This window comes from Aquarana catesbeiana, linkage group LG03 (assembly GCF_042186555.1).
Source record: "Aquarana catesbeiana isolate 2022-GZ linkage group LG03, ASM4218655v1, whole genome shotgun sequence".
NCBI lineage: Eukaryota > Metazoa > Chordata > Amphibia > Anura > Ranidae > Aquarana > Aquarana catesbeiana.
In genome coordinates, this window is record NC_133326.1 from 582,811,046 (window position 1) to 582,833,024 (window position 21,979).

Here is a 21,979-nt window from a genome sequence, read left to right on the forward strand (position 1 = left end):
CAAATCCCAGTTTTTCTACCTTTATTTTGCAGAATCCAGTGCTGTCACATGACTTCAATTCTACTTCCTTCTGAGACTAAAATCAGCCAGTAGGTGTGGTTACTGAAAGCTAGTGACATCACTTCCTGGGAGGGACACTGTTCCTGTGTAGCCAATGGGCATATAGAGGATGGGAGGAGCTAATCATAGGTCCCTGACCAGTGTTCTCTCATTGTACATCCTAATTCATGAGAAAATTAAGAAATAAAAAGCTCCACCCACACACGAGGAGGGATGGGAGGTGCAGAGCACATATGCAGTATTACTGTGCCCTGGAGAAGGGAGCTGGGCGGGGCGGGGGGGGGGTGTCAGTGTAGCTGGAAGTGCTCTGGGGTCTCAGCTCATAGTCTACAATGATCAACCACACTAAGGCTCTGTTTCCACCAGTGTGACTTATCATGCGACTTTGGACAAATAAAGTTACATGACAAGTCACAGCCCATTGATTTCAATGGCACCCGTTCCCATCTATGTGACTTTGAAAATCAGCGACTTTGAAAAGGTACCTGCTTTGATGCGACTTTTATCCAGAGGATGTAAAGTTGCATCAAAGTCACACTTCAAAGCCTTAGGCTACGTTTCCACTACTGCAACTCCAAAGCTGTGCAATTTAGAGTGCAGCTTTGATCCAACTTTACACTCTGGATCAAAGTTGCATCAAAGTAGTACAGGCACCTTTTCAAAGTCGCATAGATGGGAACATTTGCCATTGAAATCATGTGTCCAAAGTTAAATTTATGTGTCCAAAGTTGCATGACAAGTCGCAGTAGTGGAAACAGAGCCTTAAACTCATTACTCACATGTAGCTCCCTCAGCTGGGCGTGTGCCCAGTGAGAGATGATCTCATCTTTCTGCTCACTCACCTCATCTCTAACAGTGTAGCGGCACCGCTGTGAGGGGGGTATTGTGGTGATGAGGGCGGTGAGAGTTGATGTATTCTCTCTGCTTGCCCCGCCGCCGCACGTCAGACGGTGCAGCCTTCGCGGCCCGGCTTCAAACAGGCCGCAGGTTGGGGACCCCTGATCTATATGATTTGGTTTCTGGTAAGCTGACTATGTTTACTGTAGTCCTTATCGTCTACTTTTCATCATTTCCATTTTTTTATTTTTGTCATATTTTTTTTCTCTCTCTCTCTCTTCTTTTTTCGATTCATAGATATGTTTTATATACAGATATACATGCATTATACTGAGTAGCGGTTGTTTACTCCCTTCTTTTGTATAGGTGCTATGAGCCTTTTGAGATATATCTATGACAGACCTACCTCTGCATTAATTTTCGGCTAGATTCACCTCTTTGGGGTGAGTGTTCAGGGGGCTTCTGGGCTCATATACGTTTGTCTTTTTTCCACCCATTCTGTCCATCCACTCAACCATTATCAGGGTCATCCCCGTTTCTTCGATCCCTTCCCCCCCACTTTCTTCTTTATGCATGTATGAAGGTGTTTTCTATTTTTTTTATGTTATTTGTTGTTTTGTTTATTTTTATCTGTGATGTATACTGAAGATTTCTGATAATTCCACATGTATTAATTATACATTGTTTGTTCATTAGGTAAATTCATTATATGAACCTCAAGTGTATCCTGAAGAAGCCCTCATTAGGGCGAAACTCTCTGATCCCATCACCTCTTTGGGTTCTGTGGATTATATGACATATTTGGCAGAACTTGTACACATGTTTTAAAAAGCTTTTATATAGTGGTTTCTATGGATTAATAAAATTATTTTTTTAAATATATGTATCTTATTTATTATTTCTATTGGCAATCCCCCTACATTCCTGTGTCTGCCTGGTTGGGGAAACTCAGGAATACTCAGTCTATATTTTTCATTTACAATCACTTTAAGTTTGCAAGAGTTTTAGAAAGTGCCTCACTAAAATTTAATTTCAAGCAGTGTGAAGAGAAATTTTCCTGTAAAATCAGACACACAAACTTCGTATTTCAGTTGCTTGCTGATGGTGGAAAGTTAATCACCATAGGTTCCTTACAGCCCTCTGAGAACACATTGCGGGAGCACTTTAAAGGAATGGGAACACCTTAAAGTGGAACTCCAGGAAACTTTTCTATGACTTTAGTTGTGTACCTTTAATGATGGTTCTCATAGGTCCGGGTGTCTGCTGTGTAAGGTAATAATCTTAATTTCAATCATGTTGGATGCTGTCAGTGCCGAGACCTGTGGCCCTCGTACAGTAAGGGGATCCAGTCAGTTATGAAAAGAGATAGTCTGCAACTCCTTGCTTGTTCTTTAAAATCTTCAGAATTTATTGGTTCTCCATAAAAGACACAATATCAGACAGCAAATGTAAATGCGTTTCGGCCTTGTGGGCCTTGTTCACTACCACAAGGCTGAAACGCATTTACATTTGCATTTGCTGTCCAGTAATTGTGCCTTTTATGGAGAACCAATAAATTCTGAAGATTTTAAAGAACAAGCAAGGAGTTGCAGACCATCTCTTTTCATGATTGCCATTGCAGCTGTGCGACTGCCTTTCCATACCCAGGTAGCTCTAAAACGTTCTCATTTTATTAGGTAGTAGCACCTCACCTCTGCTTTATTTTATGATCTGGTCAGATCACCCTGCCTTTTCTCCCCCCGTATCCATTCACAGAATGCGTTTTTATTCCCTTAACAGTACACAAGGCGCTTTGTGAATGGTCAAGGAGGGATGAGAGGTGGGTAAACTACAGAAACTCCTCTTGTCTATTTACACGTCTTGTGGGCCATGGGTCTCATACAGTGAAGTAGTCCTGTTATTTACCTTTCGTTTCCTCTCTCTCCTTGTCCATTCACAGAACGCCTTTGTGAATGGAGATTTTGTAAATGGACTAGATGAGATGATTGTCAGGTGATGGACAGGATTCACTGTATGAGACCCACTGTTCATACTATACAAGGTGTTCAGTGAATGGACAAGGGGAGATTCTATTGTTTACCTGCCTCTCCTCTCCCTTTGTCCATTCACAAAACGCTTTGTATACTGTTCACAGAATACAATGCATTCTGTGAATGAACAAGGGGAGTGGAAAAGTAGGGTAAATGACAGGATCCACTTATTGTACAAAACCCACAGTTCCCAGTCACAGTGCTGGATGTTCAGCACTGACAGTGATATCTGGCATGAATGAAACAGCAGCCATCCAGACCTATAATAACCATTATTAGAGGAAACTTATTTGTACACAGCAAATATCAAAAGAAAGAAGGGGATGCCTCTGCTTTAACCTCCTCAGTGGATGAGAACAGAACCAGAAACTATGGCGGGGGAGGGGGGGTCTTGGATATATTAGAAACCAGTGTGTTACTCGAGTCATAGACTCCATCTATGCAATACCACTTTTGGGTGACTGTGCTTATTCAATAAAATAAGATGTAACATGTAAAGCTCAGTAATGCCCAGCGACCAGTTAGCTGCCATCTTTGATTGTTGAAGCCACTTTACAAGGTAAAATCTGGTTGCTATCAGTTACTACATTTTTCATATCATCAGTGACCTCGTTGCTTATTATTTAAAAATCCAGGAACGGGCAGGAATGCCAAGCAATAGACCTAATGGGGTTTTATTTACTAAAGGCACATAGGCAGTTCACTCTGCAAGAGAATTTTCACTTAGCTTAGTGAATTAAGTTAAAATTCACTTGGTAAAGAATACCCAATGCCATGCAAAGAAAGTTTGAAAAAATGTATTTTTGCTTGCACTCGACTGGATGATGTCAGCAAAGCTTTGCCTAGTTCAATAAACTATGGGAAATTCCCTTGTAAAGTAAAATTTCCCTTGTAAAGTCAACAGTCTATTTGCCTTTAGTAAAACATAAACATTTATCCACTCATATTTTTCCATAGTTTGTAAATAAAATATAAATGTATTTGATGCACATGGGATATTTCACTGTAACACACTTACCATAAATATGTATGTAAGCGGTGTCCCTCAATATAAAAAAAAAATGCAGACTGTGTAAAGCACCCTCCTGACATTTTATGGCAGTGTTTATGAAGTATAAGGTTATGCTACATAAATAACTCTTTGCTTAAACAGGTAACTGCGGCCATCCTAGGTCAAGGGTATGGCTAACCATAACAGCTTGTTCCTCATGGTACTTAACACCAGTGCCACCTTGTGGTTAAGAAATAAAGCACTTAACATGCATCAGTTTTCAGTGTGTACATCAGCCATAGCTAAAGGCACCTTCTGCAGTTTTTATTATAACACTTCCCAAACCCACACACCACAATTCTTGCTTTTTCTTTCTGTGATCAGCCATCATAAGAGATAGCCGCACAACCCTTTCACAGCCTCCTATATCCTTATCATGAAATTGATGTACAGCAAGTAGAGTGTGGCACGATACTGCATGAATTTAATGCTGATACTTTTAGTGCCTGTTAAGGTCATTGTAAATTTTAAAGGTTAAGGTTAGTATTAGAAGAAGGCTATGTAGTATTGTTTTTGGCAACAAAGGTCCTGAATCAAAAATGACCTGTACCCGATTCCCTTCACTTAAATGCCCCGTACACATGGTCGGACTTTCCGACGGCAAATGTGCGATCGGAGCTTGTTGTCGGAAATTCCAACCATGTGTAGGCTCCATTGGACTTTTTCCATCGGAATTTCGGACACACAAAATTTGAGATCTGGATCTCAAATTTTGCGACAACAAAATCCTTGTAAATTCTGATCGTGCGTAGACAATTCCGATGCACAAATGCTCAGAATAAATTACGAGACGGAAGCGCTCGGTCTGGTAAAACTAGCGTTCGTAATGGAGATAGCACATTCGTCACGCCGCAATTTTTAATTTAATGCAGTGCATTCTCTTCTTCTTTAGAATGCTAGAATAATGAAGTTGTTTAGCTGCTCACATTCACACAGAGTTCTAACAAACTGATTTCTTTATTATTTCTCGTGATCTCCTGAATCATATTATTTTTTTTTTCGTCAGATCTCCATAATAATGTTTCTAATTTTTGTTTATATATATTTCTCAAGATCTCCTTTTTTTTTTTTTTTTTATAGTGATCTCCATAATATTTTTTCTCCTTTTGCGTGTCAGGTTTTTCTTTGAACATATATAGAACACTTGTCGTTATTTCTGAGGATTTGGATACATCAATCAACTTGCTTTTTATTTTCTTCTTTTATTTTCTTCTGATATTTATCTGGGTGTTTTTTTACCATATGAAGGCAGCTATGGATTTTAATGATTTTAATTATTAATTTGGCATGTGGTTCACCTAATAATTTTGTTTTTAATTCACGGCAACATTTGTATGATATAGTTTATCATTATATTTGAATAGGAAGTTAATTGTAGCGCACTTATACCTTTTGTTAGGTTACCACAACGCCATTATGATCTTGTATTTTTCAATCTCATGGAGGTTGGTGTCCCTTGTTAATTTGACATTGTATTTTGGAAATGTACCTGCCTACTCACAAACAAACTGTCCTTTTTGAAGTAAAACACATAGGCAAGTATTTCTGAAAAAAAAAAATAACCATTTATTCTGGGTCATAACAAAAATAAAGAGGCAACGCTGGAGAAACTGCTGAAATTTGCGAAGCCTTTGTACCCTAGGGCACACATCAACTATTTGCCAGCCAAAATTGGTGGCCTGAGGAGTCCATATAATAGTGAGCACAATCCGGTCCAGGACTCCAAGAGATCAGGAACAGCAGCAGATGTCATCTATGTCCCCAGGCTGTGGTGATACCACAGCCTGCATCTTTTGGCAGATCAGACTGAACCCAGGTCATCACTTTTTTTGTCTTCCTTACACGCTTCCTTCCAGGCTGTGGCTGTGGTGTTGGAGGTGTGGCAGGAGGTGGAGGAGGAGGAGGAGGCTGGTCCAACTCACACAGGTGTGTTTTTAGTTGTGAGTTGGCCCCTCAACCTCTTATTTTGGGGGATCACCATAAGTTCCTCACACAAGAGGCGTTGGCCCTCCTCCATTTGCTGCATTTTGTATGCAGTCAAAGGCCTCTTGGAGAGTGGGGTTGGCTTTGATGGCCTCATTAGCCTCCAAATCAGCCTAAATGCTGCCTCCTCCACGTTACTTCCCTTACTGGCCCTTTTGGTTGGAAGGCGGAGGGGAGGGACCTGCGATTCTGTGAGGCTCCTACTGGGCCCGGCCACCTCCTGGCTGCCACTTACCCCCGCCACCTCCTGGCTGCCACATTCCCCAGCCTCCTGGCTGCCACATTCCACAGCCTCCTCCTGGCTAAGGCTTTCCTGTGTATGAAAAAGGGTCAATGTTAATAAATAGAAAAGACTATAAGACCATTCTGACCCCAGCATTTTTCATTCTTGTCCCAAACATTTTTGGCCACTACAGTCTATTGATATATAAAACACTTTATTAAATCAGCAATTAGTGATCAATAATAACATCTATTTCACATCATTTATTTTACGACAAGAAATATGTTGAACAATGCTATACCTTGCTCAAGCTGGGCTCCTCCACTTCTTCCTGGGTGGAAGGCCCAGGGTGGGCGTCGGAAGTCTCAGCCGGGGTGGAAGGAAGCGTGGAAGGTAGGGTTGAGAGGGATTCCCTGACTTCGGTCTGGTCTGCCAGAAAATGAAGTCTCTCATAGTACTACAGCCTTGGGACATAAATGTCATCTGCTGCTGCTCCTGATCTCATGGATTTCTGGACCTTAGTACGCTCACAATTATATGTGCTCCTCGGGCTACCAATTTTTTTTTTTAAATAGGGGATGTGTGCCGTGTGGACTAGTGTGGAACACCAGAACAAACTTTTAAGGGTGTCTCACACAGGTGCTCCAGTGGATACTATAGGGGTGTCTCCATGTGTGAAACTTGTACAAAAAAGGGAAATATTCCAGCTTTAGAAAGAAAGTAAAAATTTCTTCAGCTTGGAACTCTGCCAAAACAGACAATTGGGTGACACTTCCAAGCAATGTTTCATATTACTATTTCTGGCCTCAAATATCTGTGTGCTAAGTATACCTTTTGTTTATTCACATAGGGTAGAAAAGACTCGGGACATCTGAGGACACCAGGGACCCCCCACTTCCTAAAGAAGGGGAAATCCCAAGACCACAAGCAGAGGATGTGGAGGAAGGAGAGGTTTATGAAGTGGGCGAAATAGTTACCACAACAGGTGAGTGTCTGAGACCACAGCTTAAGGTAATAGATGTATGCCTGCATATTAATAATATATGGTGTGTTTTTTTATTTTAGGTGATGTGGATGTTGTGGAAGAAGAATCTCATTTCACAAGTGAAAGTGCCCAGATTCTCATCGGGGAGATAATGGGGTGCAATCGTGATTTAGAAAATATAAAGGAAAACATCAATGATGTTCAACAAAAAATGAAGAACATCATTGATGTTTTAGGCAGAATATAAAACACACAAAAATTGTACCTTTTTATCATGTATTTTTGCTTTTAAAAACAAGTTTTACAGTATTTTAAAAATAAAAAAATTTTTTTTGAAGATGCACACGGTGTGTCAACATGTGCTATCTGCCAGCACAGGATATCAATGTACACGTTTTGTGGGTGCAACCCCTTCCTCGCAACTCAAGTAGGTGAGAGGAAGGGGTTGCACCTCCAAAACACGTCCATTGATCCCCCATGATGGGAGCTAGCACATATTGACATTAGGCATGGGATCAGGAGGGAAATCCCCAGTTTGAATCACAATTTCTGTGCATCTTCAAAATTTGGCTTTTACAGGGGTGACATCACCCCATCTGATGAAGGCAATATCAACACGGTTTGGACATACTAATATCTGATTTTGCCTTCACTTTATCAAAGTTGAACTTTGTAAGTTCCTGAGTTGTGTATTGTTGCATGGTTTGAAACATGCCCGTTTAACCAAAAAAAGGATATTTCTAATGTCAGAAAAAAAATTTTTTACACCAAAGATGTTGGTTTGTTCAAAAACCCTTTTCTAACGCACATGTGAATGTGCTTTGAGTAAAATGTTTTCTACTCAACAATGTAATGTGTGGCTTCTTTCAATGCTCAATAGCAATTTTTGTAGTAAGGTGGTGTTTACAGTGACAATGGGGGTTATTTACTAAAGGCAAATCCACTTTGCACTACAAATGCAGGTTCAGTACACTTTCAAGTGCACTTTTGCAGTGCACTTGGAGTGCAAAGTGGAATTTCCTTTAGTAATAACACCCACAGTGCTTTATAATTTGCCACAATCGGGCCATTTTCGTGACTCCACAAATTTCAGTCATGGTAAAAACAAGGTGTGTGTGTGTAGCAGACCCACAACATAATAGTTTGCTGAAGAAGAGATTGTCACCTCATGTATCCAAAAAATTACGTTTGCAATATTGAACAAAAAGGGAAAAAAGAAAAGCCCATTGGATAACCTAGTAGCTAGCTAAAAGAAACACATGCAGTAAATCAAAGTAAATATTATTTCCGTTTAAATAAAAAATGTATTTTTCACATGTTTGTTAAACATTTTATGGCATATCAATGCCCCCCTACCCGCAAAGTACTCTAGATACTTTTCCCAAACTTCACGGGGGCTTTGGGGGGCTTTGGGGGGCAAGCCAGGGCGGCCAGCTTCAAGAGCTGTCAGGGTTGTTGTATCCGGTAATAAGCCAATCTCAGTCTCAACTGAGGCCACGTAGTTCGATGCATTTTTTCTTAAAAAGTTATGCAATATGCAGCATGCCATAACGATATGATTGATTTTATATTCCGCCATGTTTAATGCAGTGAGGAATAGGCGGAACCTGCTGGCCATTACTCCAAAGGCATTTTCCACCACTCTTCTGCCTCTGGCCAGCCGGTAGTTAAAAACCCTCTGCTCCGGGGTGAGGGTCCTCATCGGGAACGGCTGCATCAGGTGTTCACCCAGACCAAATGCTTCATCAGCGACAAAGACGAACGGGAGTCCTTCCACGTTCTCTTCAGCAGGTGGCAATCCCAAGCCACCATTCTGGAGCCGTCTGTAAAATTTGGTCTGGGTGATGACTCCACCATCCAACATCCGGCCATTCTTCCCCATGTCCACATACAGGAACTCATATGTCGCCGACACCACTGCCAACATCACAATACTATTAAACCCCTTATAGTTATAATAATATGACCCCCAAGTTGGGGGGTGGACATGCTTCCCATCTATTGCCCCTCCACAGTGGGGAAAGTCCCACCGCTGGGCAAACTGGGATGCCACAGTCTGCCATTCCTGTGACGTTGAAGGAAACTGTGGAGTCAAAAAAGAAAAAAAAATAGTCATTTTGCACATAAACATTGCAAGCAGATTAGACACAAACATTCTTGGCTAAAATCAGTATTAACATTTATTTGAAGGAGTATTAACCACTTGCTTACTGGGCACTTAAACCCCCCTCCTGCCCAGACCAATTTTCAGCTTTCTCACACTTTGAATGACAATTACTCAGTCATGCAACACTGTACCCAAATGATTTTTTTGTCCTTTTTTCATACAAATAGAGCTTTCATTTGGTGGTATTTGATCACCTCTGGGTTTTTTATTTTTTGTGCTATAAATGAAAAAAGACCGAAAATTTTGAAAAAAAATGCTTTTTTTCGTTTCTGTGATAAAATTTTGCAAATTTGCAATTTTTCTTCATAAATGTTGGCCACAATTTATACTGCTACATATCTTTGGTAAAAATAACCCAAATTAGTGGATATTATGTGGTCTGTGTGAAATTTATAGAGTCTACAAGCTATGGTGCAAATCATAAAAAAATTATCACATCTGATGTACTGAGGCTCATCTCATTTCTTGAGACCCTAACAAGCCAGGAAAGTACAAATGCCCCCCAAATGACCCCTTTTTGGAAAGAAGACATTCCAGGGTATTTAGTAAGAGGCATGGTGAGTTATTTGAAGTTGTCATTTTTTCCCACAATTCTTTGAAAATTAAGATTTTATTTTATTTTTTATATTTTTTTCAGAAAATTGTAATTTTAATAGCTTATTTCTCTCACATGGAATATTCATACCACAAATGACACCCCAAAATACATTTGGCTATTCCTTATGAGTATTACAATACCACATGTGTGGGACTTTTTCACTAACTGGCCACATACAGAGGCCCAACATGCAGGGAGCATCATCAGGTGTTCAAGGAGCATAAATTACCCATCTAACTTGTTGACTACCTATTACACTTTTGAAGGCCCTAGAGCACCAGGACAATGGAAACGTCCACAAAATGACCCCATTTTGGAAAGCTAACACCCCAACGTATAATCTATGAGGCATAATGAGTCTTTTAAAAGGTTCATTTTTTTCCAGAAGTTTTTGGAAAATGTGGAAAAAAATGAAAACGCATTTTTTTTTTTTTACACAAAGTTGTCCGTTTATAAGATATTTCCAACACATAGCATTTACATAGCAAAAATGACACCCTAAAATACATTCTGTGACTCCTGAGTATGGCAATAGCACATGTGTGAGACCTTTACACAGCCTGGCCACATACAGAGATCCAACATGCAAGGAACACCGTCAGGTGGTCCAGGGACACATAGCATGCACATACCAAGAATTAAACCCTAAAATACATTATGCTGAGCAAAGGGTAAACAAAAGATTACCTGTGGTTTTACAAATAACGTGGTGTTTTTATTTGATAAAAAGGAGAACAGTTTACATATGATGTACACATTACAACATTGCATTTATAGAGTATGTGCATACAACAAAACGGTATGATCCAATTACAGCGTGTATACCAGTCATGTATATTACATCTTGCCATCTTGGAACATAAAGCAACTATGGATATGCGCTTAACTTACATACAAGGCTCATAGAGATCTCTACACAGGAATTAGCTTATAGTGGGTCTCTAGGTATTTCCGTGCATGTATCTGCATTCTCCAGCCATGTGTCCCAAATCCTGCCATATTTAGCAGGGCATTTTCTATGCACGTATATCTCTTTTTTATATGGCAGCACCTGGTTAACCGATGAGATCCATTCCTGGATTGTTGGCGGTGTGGCTTGTAGCCACTTTCTTGCTATAAGTAGCCGAGCCGTGAACAATACCTCCTGTAAGAATATTTTATGAAATTTATCTGAGTCAGGGTCAGGGAATATTCCCAATAGGCATTGCTTCGGGCAAAGCGTCAGGGGCGATCCCATCTTGTCGTGGATAAAATTGACTATTTGGGACCAATAGTCCTGTATCACCGGGCACGTCCATATAGGATGAAAAAAGCTGCTCAAGGGGCTATCGCATCTAGGGCATAGTGGATTCTGGTTGGGTTTAAATTTAGCCAATCTGTGGGGGGTTAAATATGACCTATGTATGATGTACAATTGCGTGACTCGGTCAGATAGCCTAGTGGATACTTTTTTATTAGTGCTCAATGCATCCTCCCATTCATCATCCTCCAACTCCCCCACATCCCGGGCCCAATGTTCTTTTAAATTATATGCTAGAGTGACTGCGGGGGGGGGCGGAGTAAAGAGTTATAGAACAATGATATAAGCTTGCGGGAATCCTGGTCAGTTATAATGCTTAAAACATCAAGACACTCCACATTAGGGGATTCAGCATTAAACTGTGTTTGGAGGGCGTGGCGGAGCTGGAGGTACCTGAAGTGCATCGAGTTGGGGAGGTGGAATTCCTCTTTGAGTTGTTGGAATGACTTAAATACATTATTATAGTACACATCAGACAGATACCTTACTCCCTGGTTTAACCATAACCGAACATCAGGAATAGTTAATAATTCTTGTAGACCAGGATTATCCCATAGTGGTGTATAGTAGTGTGTAGGTGGTATTTTCAGTCTGCGGCCTATGACCTCCCATATCTTCCAATGATGATATATTAGACTTTTACATCCACCCAGATTCCCAGTACTCTTATGGTCTCTGAGCAGAATTTGAAAGGGGTGAGTTATTCCCTGGGTATAGGAGGAACACATCAGGGATAAATACCGCTCTTTGTCCTGCTTATCTAGAAAGAAAAAATGAGACAATTGTGCGGCCAGGTAATACATGTTAAAGTCTGGTAACGCCGCGCCCCCTAACTCAGTTGGGTTTTCGAGTGCTTGCCAGGACAGCTTATGCCGTGCCGATCCCCATACAAATGAGTTAAGGAGGGCTTCTATAGATTTGAAAAGTCTAAGGGGTATTTAAGCTGGAGCATGCCAAAGGACGTACAAGAATTTGGGGAGAAGAACCATCTTAATAAGATTGATCTGACCCATAACCCCCAGTGGTAGTTTGGCCCATGTTTGAGTTTTAGCTTTTAATTGTGCTATTAGGGGTTCTATGTTAAGCCTGACATAGTCTTCTGGTGTGCGGGTTATGATGACTCCAAGATATGTCATGGAACTAACTCTAAGAAGGGCAGAAGAGGCCATCGTATCAGTGGGAACACTGACATCGATGGGGAGAATCAGGGATTTATCCCAATTGATCTTGAGGCCAGAGTATTTGCCAAAATTTTGAATAAGCTCAAGGGCTATTTTTAGGGATGGGCCGGCGTCTGTCAGATACAACAACATGTCGTCCGCATATAGGCTGATCTTTTCTACTAAATCTCCCCGTCTCAGGCCCTGAATACCTACATGTGCCCTAATGGAGGAGACAAGAGGCTCCACCGCCAAGGCATATAATAAAGGGGATAGGGGACACCCCTGGCGCGTGCCTCTGGACAGGGGAAAGGAGTCAGATACTTTGCCGTTAACCAAGATCCTGGCACAAGGGTTCTGATATAGGAGTTGAATCCACCTGACGTACCTGGGCCCAAAATCAAAACGACGTAAGCATGACCAAAGATAGTCCCATTCGACAGAGTCAAACGCTTTAGCAGCGTCTAGGGACACTACTCATGTTCAGCTTGCATATTCATATGTAGTCTACGTAGGTTAAAGGCCGTGTTTTTAGCTGGCATGAACCCGGTTTGGTCAGGGTGGATTAAAGTCATTATCACTTTGCTCAATCTTAGTGCCAGGACCTTGGCCAATATTTTAATGTCCAGTTGAAGCAGGGAAATCGGACGGTATGATTCGGGGAGGGTCGGATTTTTCCCTGGTTTGGGTATCAGTACAATATAGGCTTCACTCATGGAAGGGGGTAGGACACCAGTTTTGAAGATGTGAGAGAATAATTCATAGAGCCTGGGGACTAGGGTTTCAGCATATATCGTGTAGAACTCAAGTGGGAGGCCATCAGAGCCTGGTGCTTTAGATGTGTTAAGTGTGGTCATGGCTTCTATTATGTCATCTTTAGATATGGGAGCTTCTAGCATCTCACATTGTTCACCCGTCAGGGTGGGCATTTCTATATTGGCAAGGATTGTCGCTGATTCTTCTGGGGGATTGGTATTAGTGGAATTGTAAAGCGCAGCGAAGAAGGTGCGAAACTCCCCGGCCACCATATCGGGGTCTGTGATCAGGGTCCCATCCGCAGCCCGAAGGGACACCACCACTGGAGGCCTATGATCCAAGTGGGCTAAGTAGGCCAAAAGACGTCCCGCCCTCTCTCCACTCTCATACACCCTCTGTTTATTGTAAAAGATCTTCCTCTCAGCTTTTTGGAAATGAAGACCATTCACAAGTCTGGTTTGTAGTTTTAATTGATCTGCTGTGGATGGAGACGGATCAGCTATGAATTCTCTTTCCGCCTCTGCAAGGGATTGTTCCGCCTGTTTTATTACCCGCGACGATTTCTGACGGTATCTAGAAATACGCTGCGTTAATATCATCCTAGCGTGTATTTTAAAAGCATCCCAGATCAGTTCTAGTGGCGCAGTATTTCGGTTGGTCTGAAAGAACAGATCCCATTCGGTCCCAATTTCCTCTAGCCCAGGGATAGCTGTCAGCCAGAAAGGGTTTAATTTCCACGTATATGTCGTGGGGGAGGAGTCTCTCCGCAATGAAATCCAATATGGAGCATGGTCGGATAGAACCCGTGGGTTGAAACCCACCTCTCCCAAAATGGGGAGGAGGGTGTGGGATAGTAAAATTAAATCTATCCGCGACATGGAATTATACGACGAGGAAAAGCAGGAGTATACCCTACTATTTGGGTGCCGGTGCCGCCAGGTATCCACGAGATTGAGGTCTGAAAGGAGTTTGCCAAATCTAGTGTGAGATTGGTTTTGGTTATTAGAAGGAGTCAGTGTCAGTCTATCCAAGTCCTTATTGATGAAGTTATTAAAATCTCCCAACCAGAGCACAGGGACATTAGGGTAGTGGGATATAAAGGTCAGCCCCTCTGTCAGGATTCCAAATTGAAACGGGGGAGGTATGTACATGGCCAGAATTAGGAGTTCCAATCCATGCACTTTGGCATGCAAAAACAAAAACCTACCCTGGGGGTCTGATTTGAGCGTTAGGAGTACGAATTGCACTGTTTTAGCCACCAAGATAGCCACGCCCCTAGAGTTTGCAGTATATGGAGCTTGGTATATCCATCCCACCCATGTTTTTTTGAGCGCCAGCATAAGTTGGCCTGTAAGGTGGGTTTCCACTAACACCATGATCCCTGCTTGCTGTTTTTTTAAGTAGGATAGGACTGCATTGCGCTTGGGTTTGGCTCTGAGGCCGCGCACATTCCACGTTAAACACTTCACATCAGGCATAATGACAAGGTACATATATCCGGAGCCCGAGCATCCCGAGCCCGCGCGCCCACCCCACAAGCCCCCCCGCGTACGTGAGGGCATGCGGGGCCGCCCGCCGAGCCCGGGGCCCCCAGACCAGGACACTGCCGCACACACCACCACATCTGCCGTATATAAACAGTATCTTTAATGAACCATTTTGTAAAAGTAGCTCTGCTTGCATGTGAGCATACCTAGTGATAATTTCAAGTGCATCATATATGCAATTTGCACCATACCAAAGAACAAACAAAAAACTCCACGTGTTTAAATTTAAAAAAACAAAATTTAACACACTGGATTGCCCGGTAAGACAACACATCAGGGATCTATCAGACGTGGTCTTTAAGACCCGGGCAGGCCAGGGAAACCATACTTGAAACAACCAACATTTGTTGCATTCACTAGTAACAATGGCGGATCCCCTAAGGGTCACCGCACCTAATGGGACGATTAACCGCTGAAAAACGTACAACAGTACAGGGAGTATGACATCCGTTCTAGTGGCTTCAGGATGAGTTTGTCTGAGTAATCTGAAGGATATGGGATGTCGAGACCATGTCGCAGATGTCATACCGGTTGCCGTTTTGCCATGAAAATTAGAAATAAACACGGGGCCATACGGATCCAATGCAGTACCGCGGTATTTGTGCGGGGACTTGAGTAACGGATAAAATATGTGATAGTGAAGGGGAAATTTGTACCCAAGTGAGGCAGTTTTGGGAGGGACTTTGCCCCTCCATGGAGGGGAGAGAGAGAAAAAGACACAAAAAAGGGGGGGGGGGGGAAATAGGGCACCAGTCCCGGGGTACAAGGAGGCTCAAATAGCACAGTACCTGTAGAGTTCCAAATGTTTTCAGCGCGGATAGAGAGGAGTATTCGTCTGTACCGGCATCTTAGATCAAGGGTTCATCCAGGAAGAACATGAGGAGAGAGCACAGCCGGCTCATCAAGCGGGTTCTCGTGCTGGCGCCGCCGCGTTTTCAAGCCAGGAGAAGACAGCTTCAGGTGTTTCAAAGAAGTGTGCTCGGTCTTCTCCGACTACCCGAAGTCTATCCGGGAACAGCATCGCGTAGGAGTAGTGACGTATCCTCAGCTGCCGCTTTGCTTCGGTGAATTGCGCTCTCTTTTTCTGTATCTCAGCTGAAAAATCTGGAAACACCTTGATCTCGCCGTTTTTAAAAGGGATGTTACCCTTCAATCTGGTAAGGCGGAGAACTGCATCCCGATCCCGAAAATTGAGTAATTTAGCTATAAATGTCCTGGGTGGTGCCCCTTGAGGCGGAGGTTTGGCCAATCTGTGCGCTCTTTCGACCACAAAAGATGTAGAAAATTCAGCCCGTCCAAAAGTATTGATGAGAAGGTTTTCAAGAAAAGAAGGAGGGTCTGTACCTTCGGAGCCTTCGGGTAATCCTACAAAACCGCAGGTTACACCTTCTGAGGCGGTTCTCCATATCGTCCTGCTTCGCTAGGACCGCATGGAGTTGATGTTGTAATTGCTCTGCAGTCACTTGTAGCGGGTGTATGTTGTCTTCCACATGACTGATGCGGTTTTCTGTCTCGGTAACCCGGTCTCTGAGTTTCTGTAAATCCTGGCGTATAAGTGAGACATCAATTTTCACCTCTTCAATCTTACCCGTTAGGGTGCTTTTGCAATCCGATATTGCCTCTAGTACTCTTGCAGTATCTTCTGCAGAGGAGCTCGTCGCTGCTGGAGATCCGGCGCCATTATCCTCCTCGGCCTCCTTCTCTGCATGACGGTATTTAGCCAGTTTAGCAGCTGAGTCCGTCGTTTTTTTTTGGCGGTGACATGTTCCTCAGTACCACGGTATGCCTGGAGTTCAGTAATGTATCGAAATTTAGCAGGCTTAGCCCCAGGATATAAAGATGCGGATGTTAGGCAAGCGGAGCTCCCGTTCCAAACTCCCTACACCATGCCGGTCCAGGCCACGCCCCCATTACCTGTGGTTTTAGTAGTACAGTTGTCCACAGGAGGATAGCACTGGTCCAGGCAGCAGGTAGGGACTTGGTCCGCAACAGCGAGCACAATTTTTCAGGCAGCAGGCAGGAATACTGTCCATAGTCAGTATAGGCAGCAGGCAGGGATACTGTCCATATACAGTCCAGGGTCAGTGCAGGCAGAGATTGTCAGCAATGCCAAAATATTGGTCTTGGTAGTAGGCAGGAACATGGTCCATGTGCTGTGGTCAGTGCGACAAACAGAGGCATGATAGCAGTAAGTCCTACAGGCAGCAGGCAGAAGTAGGGCCTCGTTCAGGACAGAATGGGGACAGGGGTAGAGGCTTCTCCCACCCAAATCTCTCTGAAGCCTGCGAATCTCCAGACCCTAATCTAGGAATAAGAAAACAAAGAAAATTGTTTTCTTCATCCAGAAAAACTATTCTGGAGCCCCTCACATATGTGAGATGCCTGTGTTGAATCCCACTAGTCCAGTTGCAGGGTACAAGATCAGTCCAAGAGGCAGGCAAGAGGCATGGTCAAACAGTCCAAGGTCAGTTCCAGATCAGGCAGTGGTATGTACAGAATCGTTAGGCAGAAGCATGGTCGAATAACAGTCATGGGTCAGTTCCAGATCATGCAGAGGTATGTACAGAATCGTTAGGCAGAAGCATGGTCAAATAACAGTCCAGGGTCAGTTCCAAATCAGGCAGCGGTATGTACAAAATCCGCAGGCAGAAGCGTGGTCGAAAACAAGCCAGGGTCAGTTACAGAGCAGGCAATGGCATAAGGGGTGTGAAGGCAGGAACTGAGGATTACGTTTACCATAATTCACTAATAATTTAGTGAAGTATGGTAACGGCGGAAACATTCACCTATGCAGAGGCCTGGTTGGGAAGGACATTGTGCACAATAATAAGATGTGTCTCTTCTGACTCTTGCTCTGGTACACACCTTACATCTTTTTTGACGTCTTTGGCCTGTTGGTTTGGAGGGAGTTTATCTGGAAAGTGGCGTTCGGAGAGTCGACTAACAACATCTGATCGGATGTTTTCTGGTGGGCCGTTCGGGAATATAAGGGCAGTGTAAATTTCCTCCTGGTAGCCAAGGAAGGGTTGGGGGGTTTGGGTGGAGTTGCGGTAAATGATATAGGAATTGAATATGGCCAATTGAAAAAAATAAATTGCTACTTTTTTGTACCAATGGTATGTCCGTCCTGTGGCAAGGTATGGTTCCAACATTAGATCGTTGAAGTCGACTCCCCGCATAAACAAATTGTATTCATGGATGCATATTGGTTTTTGGATGGGGCAATTCCTTCTGGGGATTTCCACATAGGTGTAATTGTGGATGGAAGACAACATGTACACATCCCTTCTGTCCCTCCACTTCACTGCCAGAATCTCTTTGTTACGCAGACTTGCCGTTTCTCCTTTTCTCAACTTCTTATTAACAAGACTTTGAGGAAAGCCCTTCCGATTCTTTTTTACAGTGCCACATGCTGGCGTCTTCTTCCGGTGAAGGTTGTGGAACAGGGGCAGAGATGTGTAGAAGTTGTCTACATACAGGTGGTAGCCTTTCTCCAGTAGGAGGTATATGAGGTCCCAAACAACTTTCCCGCTGGATCCCAAGTAGTCTGGGCAATTAGGGGGCTGCAGCTGGGTGTCCTTTCCTTCGTACACTATGAAGGAATATGTGTACCCTGTGGCTCGGTCACATAATTTGAACACCTTCACCCCATAGCGGGCCCTTTTTCCGGGTGATAAATTGCTTAATTTTAAGCCTGCCGCTAAATTTAACAAGGGACTCATACACACATATGTGTTGGTGCGCGGTGAACAGCTGGGGGAATACTTCAGAAAAATAATTTAATATTGGCCGAATTTTGTAAAGCCTGTCATAATTTGGATCATTTCGGGGAGGGCACTGGGTATTGTCACTGAAATGTAGGAACCTCATTATCATCAGATACCTGGTTCTGGGCATTACCGCGGAGAAGAGCGGCATGTGGTGGATGGGGTCGGTTGACCAATAGGAACGGAATTCATTTTTTTTGGTGAGTCCCATATTAAATGTGAGGCCCAAAAAAACCTTGAACTCCTCCACTGTCAGGTCTCTCCACTCGTAGGGACGGGCATAATATGATGTGGGATTTTGCTAAATAAATTGCTGTGCATACAGGTTGCACTGGGCCACAATTGATGCCAACATGTCCTCCGTAAAAATTAAATTAAAAAAATTAATTGGGATAAAATTATCTGTGTCCACCTGGACTCCTGGCTGGGCAGTGAAAGGGGGAACACTAGCTTCTCCTGAATTAGGAGGAAGCCACACTGAAGGGCATAGGGAAGGCTGGCATGGGACCTAACCCTTTGGGGCTGAGGTGACACCCCACTGGTACTTGGCCTTTCTTGCCGAGGTACTGCAGTGCTGGTGGATGGCACTGCGGTGCTAGTGGATGCCACTGCGGTGCTGGTGGATGCCACTGCCTCCTCACCAGAACGCCTTCGTTTGGCGGGCCGAGTTTCTTCCTCCTCTGAATCTGTTAGTGTTCCACTACTGAGGACTGGCTCATAATTTACGTCAGACTCAGAATCCGAATTGGAAAGGGAATCCGAAAAAGAGAGCTCCCCGTTGCTTTCGTCGGCCGTGGAAAGAATTTGGTATGCCTCCTCGGCGGAAAAGCTTTTTTTGGACATGGCTGCTGGTGGTTATGAGATTGCACAGGTGTGTGCTAAGCCTGCACTGATGAGGTGGCACTAATGAGCACTGATGTGCACTGATGAGGCGGCACAGATGGGCACTGATCGCACAGATGGGCACTGATGAGGCGGCACAGATGGGCACTGATGAGGCGGCACAGATGGGCACTGAGGCAGCACAGATGGGCACTGAGGAAGCAGCACAGATGTGCACTGATTGGTTGCACAGATGTGCACTAATGAGGCGGCACAGGTGGCCACAGATATGCACTGATGTGGCACTGGTGAGGTGGCACGGATGGGCACTGATGAGGCGGCACAGATGGGCATTGATGAGGTGGCAAAGATGGCCACTGAGGCATCACAGATGGGCACTGAGGAAGCAGCACAGATGTGCACTGATTGATTGCACAGATGTGCACTAATGAGGCGGCACAGGTGGGCACAGATATGCACTGATGTGGCACTGGTGAGGTGGCACAGATGGGCACTGATGAGGCGGCACAGATGGGCACTGATGAGGCGGCACAGATAGGCACTGATTGGTACAGATGTGCACTGTTGAGGTGGCACAGATGGGCACTGTTGAAGTGGCACAAATGGGCACTGTTGAGGCGGCACAGATGGGCACTGATGAGGTGGCACAGATGGGCACTGATGAGGCGGCACAGATGTGCACTGATTGATTTCACAGATGTGCACTGATGAGGTGGCACAGATGGGCACTGATTGGTACAAATGGGCACTGTTGAGGTGGCACAGATGGGCACTGTTGAAGTGGCACAGATGGGCACTGATGAGGCGGCACTGATAAACACTGATAAGGCGGCACAGATATACACTGATTGCACAGATGTGCACTGAGGTGGCACAGATGGGCACTGATTGGTACAGATGGGCACTGATGAGGTGGCACAGATGGGCACTGAAGTGGCACAGATGGGCACTGATGAGGTGGCACAGATGCGCACTGATTGCACAGATGCGCACTGATTGCAGATGGGCACAGATGGGCACTGATGGCACAGATGATGCACTGATGGCACAAGTGGGCACTAATGTGCACAGGTGGGCACAGATGGCACTAGACAGATGTCACTGTGGGCACTGTTGGGCACTTTTTGGGCACACTTTCTCTTTTATACTGTTATAATTTACTCACAGAATCTCTCTCTCTTCACACGCTGTCTCTGTGTGAGGAGAGAGAGCCGGCAATGAGAGATGATCTCAATTGTTTACATTTGAGATCATCTCTCATTGGCCACGGTGATCGCTGTAAACGGCCAATCACAGCGACCGTTTACAGCGATCTGTGATTGGCTGTGTCCAAGGGACACGGCCAACACAGATGTTCCCCGATGCGCGCTCATGAGAGCGCGCTGGGAACGAGGAAAGGGGACGACATCAATAGACGTAGTCCCGGTAATGTAGATCCGCGCTGTTGCCTTCATTTGGCAATAGCCCGGATCTGAAGAGGTTAAAGACAAAAAGAGAAGGTCCACTTATCAGATTCCTCACCCCCTCTGATGGCCCATTGTAAAAATTTTAGGGGGGGGGGGATGTTTTGGACAGGTAACCCTCTCCACTTCATTGAGAGCTGAATGCATACATAATGTGTGTTGCTTTGGCCAGGCCCTCCTTACACTATTGGCAGCCCACTGGACAGATAAGAAGTGTCATAATACAAAAAATATAAATACAGCCAGCCCGCCTCTTGGCCTGTCTCCGCCCCCCACCCTCCGCCTTTTCCATCTGCCCTATCACGATCTTTCCCCCTGGCTTTGGGTTATCCCCGCCCCTCGGGTTGACCCACAGCCAAGCCACGCCCATGCTCGATTGCGTCGGACGGTCGCTGTCCTCGTACGCACTCAGCGGGCGCTAGGCATTATGGTGATTGTAGGCTCTATGCGGTGGTGAGTGCGCAGGCGCACGGGCCGCTTCTTGCCCGCTCCTGATTGGCGAATTACTGATGCCAATCAGGTGGGAGGCTTTAAATAGGCTAGATATCTGTCCGTTTTTGCAGGCTTACCGGGACGCTGCTTAGCTGAAGTCACTACATAGGTAAACTTACTTTTCTTGCGACCACACTATAGTCATATGCATTTATAATTGATCCCAGTAACATCTACTACCATGATTACTCACAGGGGTTTTTGTTTCTGTCCAATAGGCTCATGCACTGCAACTGGTGTGGATACTCTGTGCACCTACCCCAGTCTGTGTTTCAACTTGCAGCTATTTTGCTGCCACTGATCGCTTTTTTTGCTGGGCTTGTTTCCCAATTTTTCTGTGCAGGTAGGAGATTTTTTTAACCAAGCCTTTTCATCAATCCTTGCTGCATTACGAAAGCCATCTGAATTATTGGTAAACTATATATGTTTCTCTATTTTTCATCCAGTGGAGCTAGCCAACGTACCAACTTATTTGTTCAATTTGATCAATCATTATTGATCCTCTCAGCGTCCCGGTTATTCTTTAGTGTACCTTGTAATTGGTGAGTATTTAGGACTGTTTTCTCCTTTTTATTGTTGATAGTTGAGCTTTTTATAGCCTTACACATGCATTTTGACAGCTATTTCCAAGGTATATTTTATCAAGCCCCCTGCAGCCACACTATTGGCAGTGAAGGACGACCTCTCCCCTTACGTTGGACGTTGTCCATCTTGCCC

General features: G+C 44.1%; 1 long non-coding RNA gene across 1 annotated transcript in view; it reads left to right on the top strand.

Annotated features, from left to right (window-relative positions):
* The window catches only part of LOC141134655 (uncharacterized), a 97,202-nt gene extending 89,696 nt beyond the window's left edge, over positions 1–7,506 (top strand). The window contains exons 2-3 of the long non-coding RNA XR_012243260.1: positions 7,035–7,169; positions 7,250–7,506. This is a non-coding gene — a long non-coding RNA (uncharacterized lncRNA). The remainder of the gene's footprint in view (positions 1–7,034; positions 7,170–7,249) is intronic.
* Positions 7,507–21,979: the final 14,473 nt, after the last annotated feature.